The sequence below is a fragment of the Teleopsis dalmanni genome, chromosome 1, assembly GCF_002237135.1.
Source record: "Teleopsis dalmanni isolate 2A chromosome 1, ASM223713v2, whole genome shotgun sequence".
In the NCBI taxonomy this organism is placed as follows: Eukaryota; Metazoa; Arthropoda; class Insecta; order Diptera; family Diopsidae; genus Teleopsis; species Teleopsis dalmanni.
In genome coordinates this window covers 190707158-190719322 of record NC_051846.1, presented here as the reverse complement: position 1 = coordinate 190719322, position 12165 = coordinate 190707158, and the positions used below count along the sequence as shown (strand labels likewise).

The following is a 12165-nucleotide window of genomic DNA, read 5'->3' as shown; positions in this document are numbered from 1 at the left end:
ATGTGGAAATCTTCTACATTCATTCCTAAGAGGTGATTTTAGTGGGTTCAATTCTCAACAAAAAAAAATTAAACAATAATTGATACAAATTACGAGTACTTTTGATGCATGAGACGATAGAATCGTAAATAGCACAATTAAAATTTCATAAAGTTCTGAACTTCGATCCTGATATTGAAGTGAACAACTATCCAGTTTCGCTACTCACAATAATCTCTTAGCATAAAAACTCACATATATTACCCCTAAGTAAGGCGATTTGTCGTTTTTACGCGTTTTGGGAATCTTTTTCCGCATTATTGCGATTGGCACCTGAGATATGGTAGACCCTTTTTTTATGCCATAATAGGCTACTAACCTGGCATGATGCTTCAATAGATGTATACGTAAGCATACCGGATTATATTCCCATGAACATCGCCAAAGGAGAACGTTTACCATCACTTTCTTTAGCTAGTCCTCTTAGTACTTAAATTTCTTTCACAATATGCCTTCTTGTTGAATAAGTGAATAGTGTAGATCCAATTAATTAGTATTGCGTTTCTCGTTTGATAAGGCAAAGTCCTTTCATTGGCTTCGTGTACTTAATGCCCCGAAACTCAAACACAGAATGACGCCGTTGCTTAGCACCAGTTTATTAAGAAGTGATATTGAGTTGTTCTGCATATACGTACAAGTTTTGACAGACTTTAAGACTAGTAAGGCCACTTTCTTTTTAAACATTATTTTGATTGTCACATTATTCGTATTTTCCAACAATCGCGATGGTATAACGAGCTTGATGTATAAGTGACCCGTGGGATTTTTTTTATTGAAATCGAACTGTATTTATTACCTTTCTGTCTTCTATTGTATAATACTATTTTATAGTAGTATTCTACTATATATATATATATATATTCTGTTCTATTAAACTATTGAATATTTAACTTTCAATCTATCATTATAAGTATTAATTATAATTTTTTTTTGTTCTATTTATGTATATGTAAAACTAAATAGCATTTTAGGGTTTGCCAAAGGTTCTAGGTAGTTTTAAACCCCAAGTTTTTCCTACATATACGGTAACATAATGGACCAATAGGCGTAAGAGTTTCCACCAGGGATCGCCGGTATGACCTAACCTATATATATGTATGTTTGCAATGAATTTATAATATTTATTCATTAATTCATTAGTAAAATGTTATTGGAACTCATTTTATTCAAATCAATTTTTTAGTAATTTGTTAAATATTGAGTTTCATAAGTATATTACTCATATTTATATGAGTGTGTGTTAACTATATTTTACCTTATATTCATACTATACATTCACATTTTTTACATAGCATTTACTATAATATTTCATATAATATATAATATGAGTAGTATTCAATATTTTATGAAATTATAGAGTTGAAATGCATGCCTTTCATTCGTGAAATTAATAATTGCTCATTCCACTGGAACTAATAATAAAACAGACATAAATTAAATTATAAAATCTAAATTAAAACTTTTGTCTTTAGGGAGCTTGTTGAAAAAACCAATTTGAAAATTAAAATAATAAATATTGATAATTCAATTAATAATGTTTTATACTTCTGTAGATGGCAAAATAATGATGGCAAAAGTTTCATTCTGAAAACTAAAAGTAGTATAAAAACTTATTTCGTACTTTGAATATACAGTACGAGTTAAAAAATGATTGGCCATACAAAAAAGGAATTTTACCGAGTGTACTTCCGTTTATTTGCAATATCATTCACCTCCGAAAATAAATGGACTGAACGCTTTTTAATAGTTTACGGTCTACTGATTATTTTTTTAGAAACTTTTCTAATAATATATTTCTTTGCTACATTGCATGAGCCAGATAGATTACTAGAAACGCGGGGTGTACTCAGAACAATTAGTGAGACGATTTACATATTAATTAAAATATTACGTATTAAATTCGTCCTTCAAGCATTACTGCAACGAAGAAAGGAAATACACTTTCAAAGGATTTTCAAGGATATCGACGATAAAATCCAAACATTGTTGCAAACCGAACAAAGTAGTTTACGCTTAGTTAATCAGCGTCTGGCAAAGAGTTTTAATCAATTGTTGGTTACACAAATTGCTTTAGAAGTATTGGGCACTGTTTTGGGAATAACACTAAGCACATTTCAAGGCTCATATACGCTCACCTTAGAGGGTAAAATAGTTTTTGCATTGAACTTATTTGCAATACAATCACTGGCAGCTTACTATATAAAATTTACATTTCTGGTGGCTCAAATTGATGGCAAATTGCAATTGCTGAAATATGCCATGGAAAGGATTTTAATTAATACGGAAATCAGTGAGAATTACAACAACAATACTATCACAAATACATCCATTGATTTTGGCACAATTGAAACTCCAAAACTAAATAATACTTACATCAATAATTTGATTGACAGGCAGCGAGATGAAGGAGTCCAATATAATAAACTGCAGGAAATTCAAGTAATGAAAACCATTTATACGGAAATTGCTTCAATTAATGAAGACATTACAAATTATTTTGGAATTTCCATTCTACTAATGGATTGTGCATCTATAAGCCAATTTACGAATATTTGTTATGTCATTATTGTTGCTATGCACGGTATGACCTACAGAATCATAACCATGGTACAGTCATTCTTCTTAGCCCTATTACCGGTAATTCATATAGTGACCGTTAGTTGGGTCTGTGAGCGTTGTGGTAAACATGTATGTTTCGTTTAAAGTTTCTTATTCAAACTATTTTTACTAAAACCTATATTTTGCAGCCGGCAGTTATATTACATAAATTGAACCAAGCTAAGTCCTGTTTATCCAAACCATATCATTTGATACTCGATGATTTTACGTTACAAGTTATGCAAAATCCTATACACTTTACGGCTGGAGGCTTTTATGATTTAAATTTGAGAACATTAGCAAGCGTAAGTTTTACGGAATATTTAATGTAAACTATCTTAGGTATAAGCTAAGATTTGGAGTCGTTCTTATATAACTACTTTTTAGAAGAAATTCATTAATAACATGAGTTAGTCAAAATAAGATTCTGTTATGCTTGAATACTTTGATAAAGCAAAAGAATCTAAGTAGTTCTATTTTTCCGATTAGTTGAGTTTAAAGTATTATTGGTCTATTTGAAATGCTTGAAGAATCCTAATACTTCTGTAAACGTTTTGCATCATATGTAAACATTATGAGTTAGATCATATCACCGTGTTTGTTTTCAATATTTATGGGCCCAGATATGTGACCTATAAAAACCTCTTTATTTTCAAGTTCTATGTAATTTAAAAGAAAACACATATTAACAATTCTAATTAGTGTTCTATTAGTGTTAGTATTCTGTTATCTGAGATAATCGAGATTCGTAGCATTCATCCCAGCTAATGATTTTTCCGGTTAATAACCAACGGCTAAGTTACGTTGACAGTAATCCTCACGTCAAATGTCAACTTTTGTTCTTTCAATGTCAATTAAAATATTGAGAATGAAAGAAAGAGAGAAATTTCAATGAAAATTTTGTTCCATTGACAAAAATCACATTTTTCAAAATAGTATTGCTACTTATGTTTACATATCCACACAAGAAATAATTATTTTATATGTTAACCTAAAAAAAGTGTATCAAAATAAAAGTACGAAATTTACAATTGTAATATGACTCTCTGTAAAATCTACATTTTCGTCATGGTTAAAAATATTGTCAAATTGACGTGACCATCCATCACTGGACTGTCTGTATTACTTAGTCCTAATAGCATCAAAAATCCTGAAATTGTGCAAAAGTGCTAGCTAGCAGCATCAAAAATGAGATGTCTATCAGTCTCATTAGATTTTTAGCCTTCCAAAGTGGATTTCAAATATTTTCAGATCTGAACATTTACAAATTAAATGTTTAGTTGCTTCTTTTTCTTCTTCTTTCCTTCAACTCTTGCATCTTTGATTAAAGGTGAGAACAAATGTTTGGCATATGTGTACACTGTTCAGAGACCTGTCAGAACCGCCAAAAATTTTGCCGTTTGATAATGACTCTGTTCAGTAATATTTTTACAACTCATCGTGATTTTCTATTTATGTTCTACTCTTAGAAAATGATTATACTTTAATTATGATATAAAATGTACTATAATATAGTACCTTCTTTATTAGCTAAAGTGGGGAGAAAAAGACTGGTGGAATTCTAAAAAATTCTTTTTTCTGTTTAATTCAGTTTAAAGTATTATTCATTTATTTAAAGGAGGAACCAAAGGAACCTAAATAGTTTTAACATATATGTTTAAAAAGGTAAAACGTTTTAAGTATTTTAATTAGTGTGAACAGTATGTTTAACCAATGAAAATGCTACTCTTTAGCATTTTGAAACATTTATTTTCAATGATTCTGAAGGTCTCGTAATATTAAAAGTACAGACTGAATTACTACTCTTAATTGAATTGTACTTCCTGTTTGAGAAATAATGAATATTCAAGGCAAACATGATTCATATGGTTTGCTTTCTAAACTAAATATTCTTATTTAATTAATTGTGCTAAATATTTTAAAACATTTTTAAATGTATTATATTTATTATTAATATATTTAAAAATATTTTTAAACACAATTTTAACATTAATTTTATTTACAGATTTTTATTTTTATGGTTGAGTTTCTCGTTATCCTTTTACAATTTGTGATTTTAACGAAGATCATCTAAACCGAGTGAAACCATATTATTCCAAACCAACTATTAGAGGTTTCTTATCAAATTAATTGGTAAAGGTAAAAACAAATAATTTGTTAAATTTATTTCATTACCACAAATTTTACTATTTCACTTTATTCGATTTTATTATTGTTTAGGAAAATATAAGGTCAATAGGCCTTCATCTATTTTAACGCTTATCAACCTTGAATAATCGCTAAAAGAACGAATATAAATGATTTCAGTACACGACATCCTAAAATGAGTAACCACAGAACACGGCAAAGTGCCAACACCTACACCAACAAATTTTCAGTGTATTTGCATTTATAATTTTTTTTTTGTAATAAAAAGGAAAACTCTAAACACTCAAAGAAAAATGTTAGTTAAAATGCTATATACATTGTATAGTATATATTGTTATATTATAAATTAATATCACATGTATAATAATTATAAATAAATATAAAAAAATAAAAATAAATATATGTAATTATGGAAATATAGAAAAAAGGAGTACATATGTAGTTTAATACTTTTGAGATATATTATATATAATAAAATTTACTTATTAAAGTCAGTTACCAAAGTTTATTTCTTTTTGATCCTTTTGTTATGAATCCTTGCAGTTTGGCTTAATGCGTCTATAATTCTTTGGTATTAATTTTTGCTCTGCTTAACTAAATTGCATGTTTCTACGAATTTTAACGAAATGAGCTAACAAACTGAAAGCAATGCCGCAGAGTTGCGTAAACGTATAAGGGAAATGTGGGCTTGTTAAGATTCGGTTTCTGGCACGTTCCAACAAAGTCGTATAATTTATAAAGTTTTCGTGCAATTTACTTTTACCTTAGAAAAGCAGGAAACCAGGTTTTTCTCTTTTTGTGCCTTAAATGAAACTAAATCGACTCTGTCGACGCTTTCCTTCATTTGTTACGAAACTCACATGCTCGCATAAGCTTTTCAATGACTCTCAAGGTCTCGACACGCTAGTGGTACAGTGTTATGCAAGACCATCCGCATGGACATTCGCATTAATATTTAAGGATTTCATAATGAAAGTATTTGGTGAATTTTTAATTGATTTGTACATCGAAAGGATATCAAATGTGTGAGCTAAAGTGAAATTTAGTGAGCAATGACAGAGAAAGTTAAAAAATACATCTAATATTATTATAGTTTAGGAGATATATGAGATAATTTTGTTTATTTAAAGTACGAAAACATACACTTATATATTTGTAAAAGAATTGCTAAAGAATTGTTAAATTATTATTCCATCGGGAACATAGACTATTTACATAGAATCGCCAGATATTTCTATTTAATGCTAAATATCTTAATTCGTTAAATGATTTATTAGTTTCGTGGCGGATGGTTCTTCTCCAGGTTGTACGAAACCTGCCGGGTCTTCGATTGCCTTGAGGGTTCAATTGCAGAGCAGCATGACAAACCATTGATAAAATAATAAATTATCAGCTGATAAAAATTTATCTACAGCTTATAAATTTGATTCAGATAACAATATTTTGTGCAAATTAAAAACACCAAGATGTGGTACTATTTATTTTTCGTTATGGTTAACGATTTAAAATAATGAAGACATGAATAAAATCAACACGCAGAGCTCGAAATATTGTCGTTTTAATCTAATATTGTTAATTCAAAAGGTGCACATGTGATTAAGCGATAATTTAATTATGAAACGTGTAGTGATGTTAAAAGATTACAGTTTCATCAAAAAAAAAAAAGATGGAGAGCAGGTTATTGTAGACATATTTTCTCAATTTATTAAGAAAGATGTGATAAGCATTATAACATGGATCTACGAGTATGATATGTAAGATGAAACCACGCCAAATTCAGTTAAGTATAACCATTTATCAAAAAAAAGCATCGAGAGCAGATTATAGAAGAATTGTTTTCCCGAGCTATTAAGGAACATATGAAAAGCATTATAACATAGGTCTACTAGGATGAAATGTAAGACGAAACAACGCCAAATCACTTAAAAATAACCACTTATCCAAAAAAGCATCGACAGCATATTACTGAAGATATGTTTTTCCGCGTTATTACGGAAGATATGCAAAGCATCATAACAAGGGTTTCTGCGTATAAAATTTATGACAAAACCAAACCGAAGCCACGGAAGAATAAAGGTCATATATTCTCAATACCCTGTCATAGAGTTAAACAATAAACAAAGCAATGTATTATATGATATCGAGGTATGGGTTTATGGGTATAAAATTTATGATGAAACCAAACTAAAGCCAAGTAACAATAAATCCCCAATATCCTTTGAAAGAGATAATCAATAAATAAAGACTCGCATCATATGACATCGAGATATGGGTTTACGAATATGGCATGTAAAACGAAACCCAAACAAGCACTAAATAAAGGTCGCTCAAAAATAAAGGTGAAGGTTTTTGTTTAATTACCGTTGTAAAATATACCCCAATATTCTTCCACAGATATAAACAGTAAATAAAGAACATTAATTAATTAAAAAACATGTAATTGGCATGGATTTTGCATTTTTTTTTTTTTTGCTTCTGTGCCTAAACTTAACAATTCGAGGAAGAATTTTTTTCAAAAATGATGTTTATAATTATTATTATGTATTATAATATTAATATAATCATTATATTTTAAAGTATTATTTATTATTACTGTTATTTAAAAATATTTTTTAAAAAAATAAATGAACAAGTTAATATATATAGCCGTTGTTTATGCATTCTATGTATAAAATACAAAAATGCTGTTCTACTTAATGGCATAACAAAAATTGATAAGACTCTTAATTCGAATAACGGACATTATGTATATATTTATGTGTTAACACATGGGTTCTCAGTTCAAAGGTAATAGGGTTCTATTACTAACACTTACAGCTCAAAAATTATGTACAAACAGTTAAAGAAACCGATTTCTCCTAAGATCATTTTGTATAGATTTTTTACGATACCCTGAAGAGTTTTATGGTCAGTCCATGAATTGCCTTGATTAAACGATTTGGAAATCTTCTCACTTGTCATAAGAAACAATATTTTTAAATAATTATTAATTAAATAATAATTCTTAATAATTAAATAAACATTTCATTTTTTCATTTAAACAAACTAAATGAAACCATACAAACCAGTACAACATGGCGTATACGTATTTTCCCTTCCAACAAGATATAGCTATATAAAATTCAATGCTTACAAATTCTTGGAAACTTTTTGCAATGATTACAGATACAGAATCTAAATTTTATGATTGTTTTGTTCTTGTGAAAACTTTATTGAATTACAAATCAACAGATTTCTAAAACCGAAATTTATGCACACAATTTCGAGAAGATATTCATTAAATGCATAAAATGTATACACACAGAAAACCTTAAAAAATCCGTAAATTATTCTAAAGATGAGATGCAAAGTGCAGAAGACCACTTAAAACCGAAGCAAAACCAATTTGATTGATTGCTATTAGAGAAAAAAATTGCATAAAAATATAATTGATTGCAAACTTGTTTAATAATAAAAAATTAATATAACATTGAACTAAACAAATATCGCATGCTATTAAAAATAAATCGCATGCGATAGTTTGATTTGTGTTTAGCTTGTTTAGACTGTCTGTGGAATCCAATAAAATAGTAAATAAAATAGAATGTAGAATGTGAAGTTAACACTGAATCTACTGTTTCCTGGTTGTTTTTTTTTTGTTTTTTTTTTTTGGATTTTTTTTTATGACAAGTAACTTCATAGTGCAGCACAGTAATTAGGAATTGACCAACAATTAAATTCTAGTATTCTGTATATTTTTGCTGACAACTACTAAAAGTTTTTTTTTTAATTTTTTCTCTTTTATGTGTTTAATTGGAATAAAAAAAAAGAATTTGCATGTTCAAAGCTGTTTGGGGAAAAAGTTACATAAACGAACGTGACACAACAAAATAAGCATGACGTGAAGCAAAAAATACTGACGCGAAGCAGAAAATACTGACGCGTGGCTAATTTTTTTTCATACTTTTTTTTGTTATAATAAACAAAAGGACTTCCTATGCTTTTGTTCATAGGGTATAATATAGAATTTATTTTTTATTATTTTTGTTTTAATTCTGTAATTATGTTATAGTTAAGATAATTTGTCAAATTATCAAAAAAAGATTAAAAAAGTCATCTAATATATACAATTAAAAATGTCTAAATAATCATAGAAATTATCGTGCGAGATAAGAACAGAAAGTTTATCTACAGCCAGATAATCAGACCGGCACTTCTCTAGATAATCAGACCGGCACTTCTCTACGGGCATATCGTGTATATTAAATCTGCCAATTTTACTATTCAGAAGGTACAAGTTGCTCAAATTCAGGTTCTCCGAGAAATGCTCAAAGTGCCATGGTACATCTGCACGAATGACATGCTAAGTGACCTCAGAATAGATCCGGTCACAAAATACATAAGAGACAAAGCCCTGAAGTTATACGCGAAAACTGACAGGCTGTCCTACATAGCATTATCTAATCTCAGAGCAGTCACTGGCCGTACGGGGTGGTATTCAGATCTTAGATCAGTCATCGAATAATCAGAGAAACTTGTGAGGAATACATAAATTAGTCAAAAAGAAGGGAGAAACTCTGTAGAAAGAGTAAAAGTGCTCAGTTCCACTAACTCGGAAGAACCTCAACATAAAAGTGGAAGCGTGAAATTTTTATTCAAAACGTACAATAAATCACAGTTACCTCAGTGATTAACCAATCATAATTGGATATCTCAAGCCAACTTTCCAAACTTTAGTTGCCTCCAGTTTTATAATTAAAAACTTTCATTTACAAGTGTTATAGCTTAATTTCAGTAATCATGTTTTTGAATTGAAATTATTGGATCCACTAAAGATTTCTCTTGCAAATATTGAAAATGACTTTGATTCAATCATATATTTATTTATAACTATGTGTGTATAAAAATAATATTGTTATTATAGGTATTAAAGGTATAGGGTATTGATCATTGACTGCATATTATACAGATATGTAAAATGAAACAAAAACTGGAACGATAAAATTGTCAGTTTGAAGTCCTGCCTGTAACCGAAATGAAGATATCTTATGTTCTTATCAAAAGTGGTGAAATTAATTAAAGAAATAAAATTATCGATTAGGTTTTAGGTTATAAGGCCATTTCAAGAGATCTACTTAGTTTTATGCATCACGATACTAAATTAGAAGAGCCTAAAACAAACCGAAACCTTTAATAAAACCTAATATGTCTTTTAAAAAGAAGTCTTGTAACTAACTAAAATCCTCCACAAGGTTAGTCCTTAACATATAAACGTTGCAAATGTGCTGAACGGTGACAAAGCAGATATGAAATATTTTTTTCGTTCTCCTTACAGGAGTTCTCCTTATGACACGTATCAGTAAAGGGAAGATTTAAATTTCTTGCATGGTTTCCTAATCGACAGTGATTTGTCAGCAAATCTACTGTATGTCCTTATAAAGCATTTCAATAAATTTGCTATATATTATTTTATTAAAGATAGTTCAACAGATAAGTATATCGTCTGTCTGTCTGTATATTGTGGAAATATTCAATTTTAAAAATTAAATTATTATCAATACAATAAGATTTCATGAACTGTATGTAGTATTTCGTCCAGATTTTTCAGATGTTCCGATTGTGCTCTTGAAGCACTCTGTTTAATAAGCTTCTTTATTCCTATCCTCCCGAATCCAGAGAAGAAAACTGTGGATTTGTGTTGACATCAGATTCGAAAAATCATTTTAAATGTAATTTAGATTGAATCCAAGCTATTTAATTGTCTGATAGCATAAATTTATACCTAATCAGTTTTCCGATTAAATAATTTGTATGTTACCAATTCAAGATAGGCTATACCTTTCCCTATGGCAATAATTTTTGACGCTGTAGTGATAATAAAGCCTATAACTTTTGCATATTTTCAATTACTTAGATAAAATTTCACTAGTTTCTTATTTGTCATTTTTAAAATATCAATATTTATGTTATGAGTTATGGCGGTACGCAGATCTTAGATCAATCATTGAATAATAACGAAGATTAAGAGGAATACTCAAATTACTCAGTGAGATGGGTGGGCCTCTGCAGAAATCCCGCAACCATCATATAGTAAAAGTGCCCAGATGCACTAACACGGAAAAGGCTCAACATAAGGTATGAGTTACCTTTCGACAGACAGTTATCTGTATGTATATGAAAATTTGACATTAAATAGCCTATCGAAAGTAAGAGCGGGGTAGATGTTATCAATATTTCCCAAAGTGAAAGCGAAAAGTTTTTAAAATAAACTGTAAGCATAATCATGAGTCTTCCAATAATAATGTAATTGAAAGGCAAATGTCCTTGTGTTGCTAGATTTTAAAATTTAATAACGATTTCGCTATATTATTAAGAGATTGTAAGTCTATAAGTAGTTGACCAAACTACCAGACTACCAGTAACCTTGTAAAAAATGCTAGAATTTCTTTCAATATTTTTTGAATAATTCCAATCTGTTAAAATAAACTCAAATTAAGTTAATTTAATATCCTTTGACAGTATTTGTGAAACACAAGCCAAAGGATAATAGATTTTTTTAAGATTTTAAATAATACATTTTATGAATTGACTAAAGTAAGTAAATACGGTACGAATTTAGTTTACTTAAGTAAATGGTGTACAAATATACTTACTTAGATCCAGTACAACTACTGGATCTTAATACTAATAATTTAAAATAACGTATTTGGTCAACTTTTTTGCAGACCAATCAATGGAGTAAATATGAAAAGGCACCAATTTGGATGTAAATTTTCCTCGTGCACTTTAGCTGCTCCAATAAAAGCCAATCTTTAAACAAACAATATGGAATATTCAATTTATTATATATTACGAGTATTTGCTTGAAAAAAAAAATGTTTTATTTGAACAAAGTATAAAAATTAATTAAAAATAAATATGAAAAATAAAAGCTTAAAGCAAATATTTACTTAAAGTTCTCTGAATAGAATTATGAGTTTAAAAAAGCAGAAGTGAAAGAAATATATTAGAATATATGTTTATAAAATAGTTTTTGCATAATGCAACCAAAAATGGACAAACAAACAGACCACAAATTAAAACAAAAACTTTTTATTTGAACTATATGAAATCTAAAAGTTTTATATTATTCATATATGCACATAAAAAGTACGCATATATGTTATATATCTATATATATGTTTTTTTGGTATGAAATGGAGAAAGTACAAAAGCAATGGCCACTATTGAAAAAAAGTGCATTAAATTGCTTAGTGTTTGCAAAATGTTTTGAAGAATATAATGTGTTTTATTGTGCCATTGTGGATTTTCAAGTGGTTCTACGCCTTTCGAAGAGAGCATACAACCCTATCCTCAGTGGTTTAAATACATTTCAATTTTGTTCGATGACCGAATTGTGGT

General features: G+C 28.9%; 1 protein-coding gene across 1 annotated transcript in view; it reads right to left on the bottom strand.

The window, feature by feature from the left end:
• The window catches only part of LOC119670917 (putative uncharacterized protein DDB_G0282133), a 65034-nt gene that overhangs the window by 842 nt on the left and 52027 nt on the right, over window positions 1-12165 (bottom strand). The gene's annotated exons all lie outside the window — the stretch shown is intronic.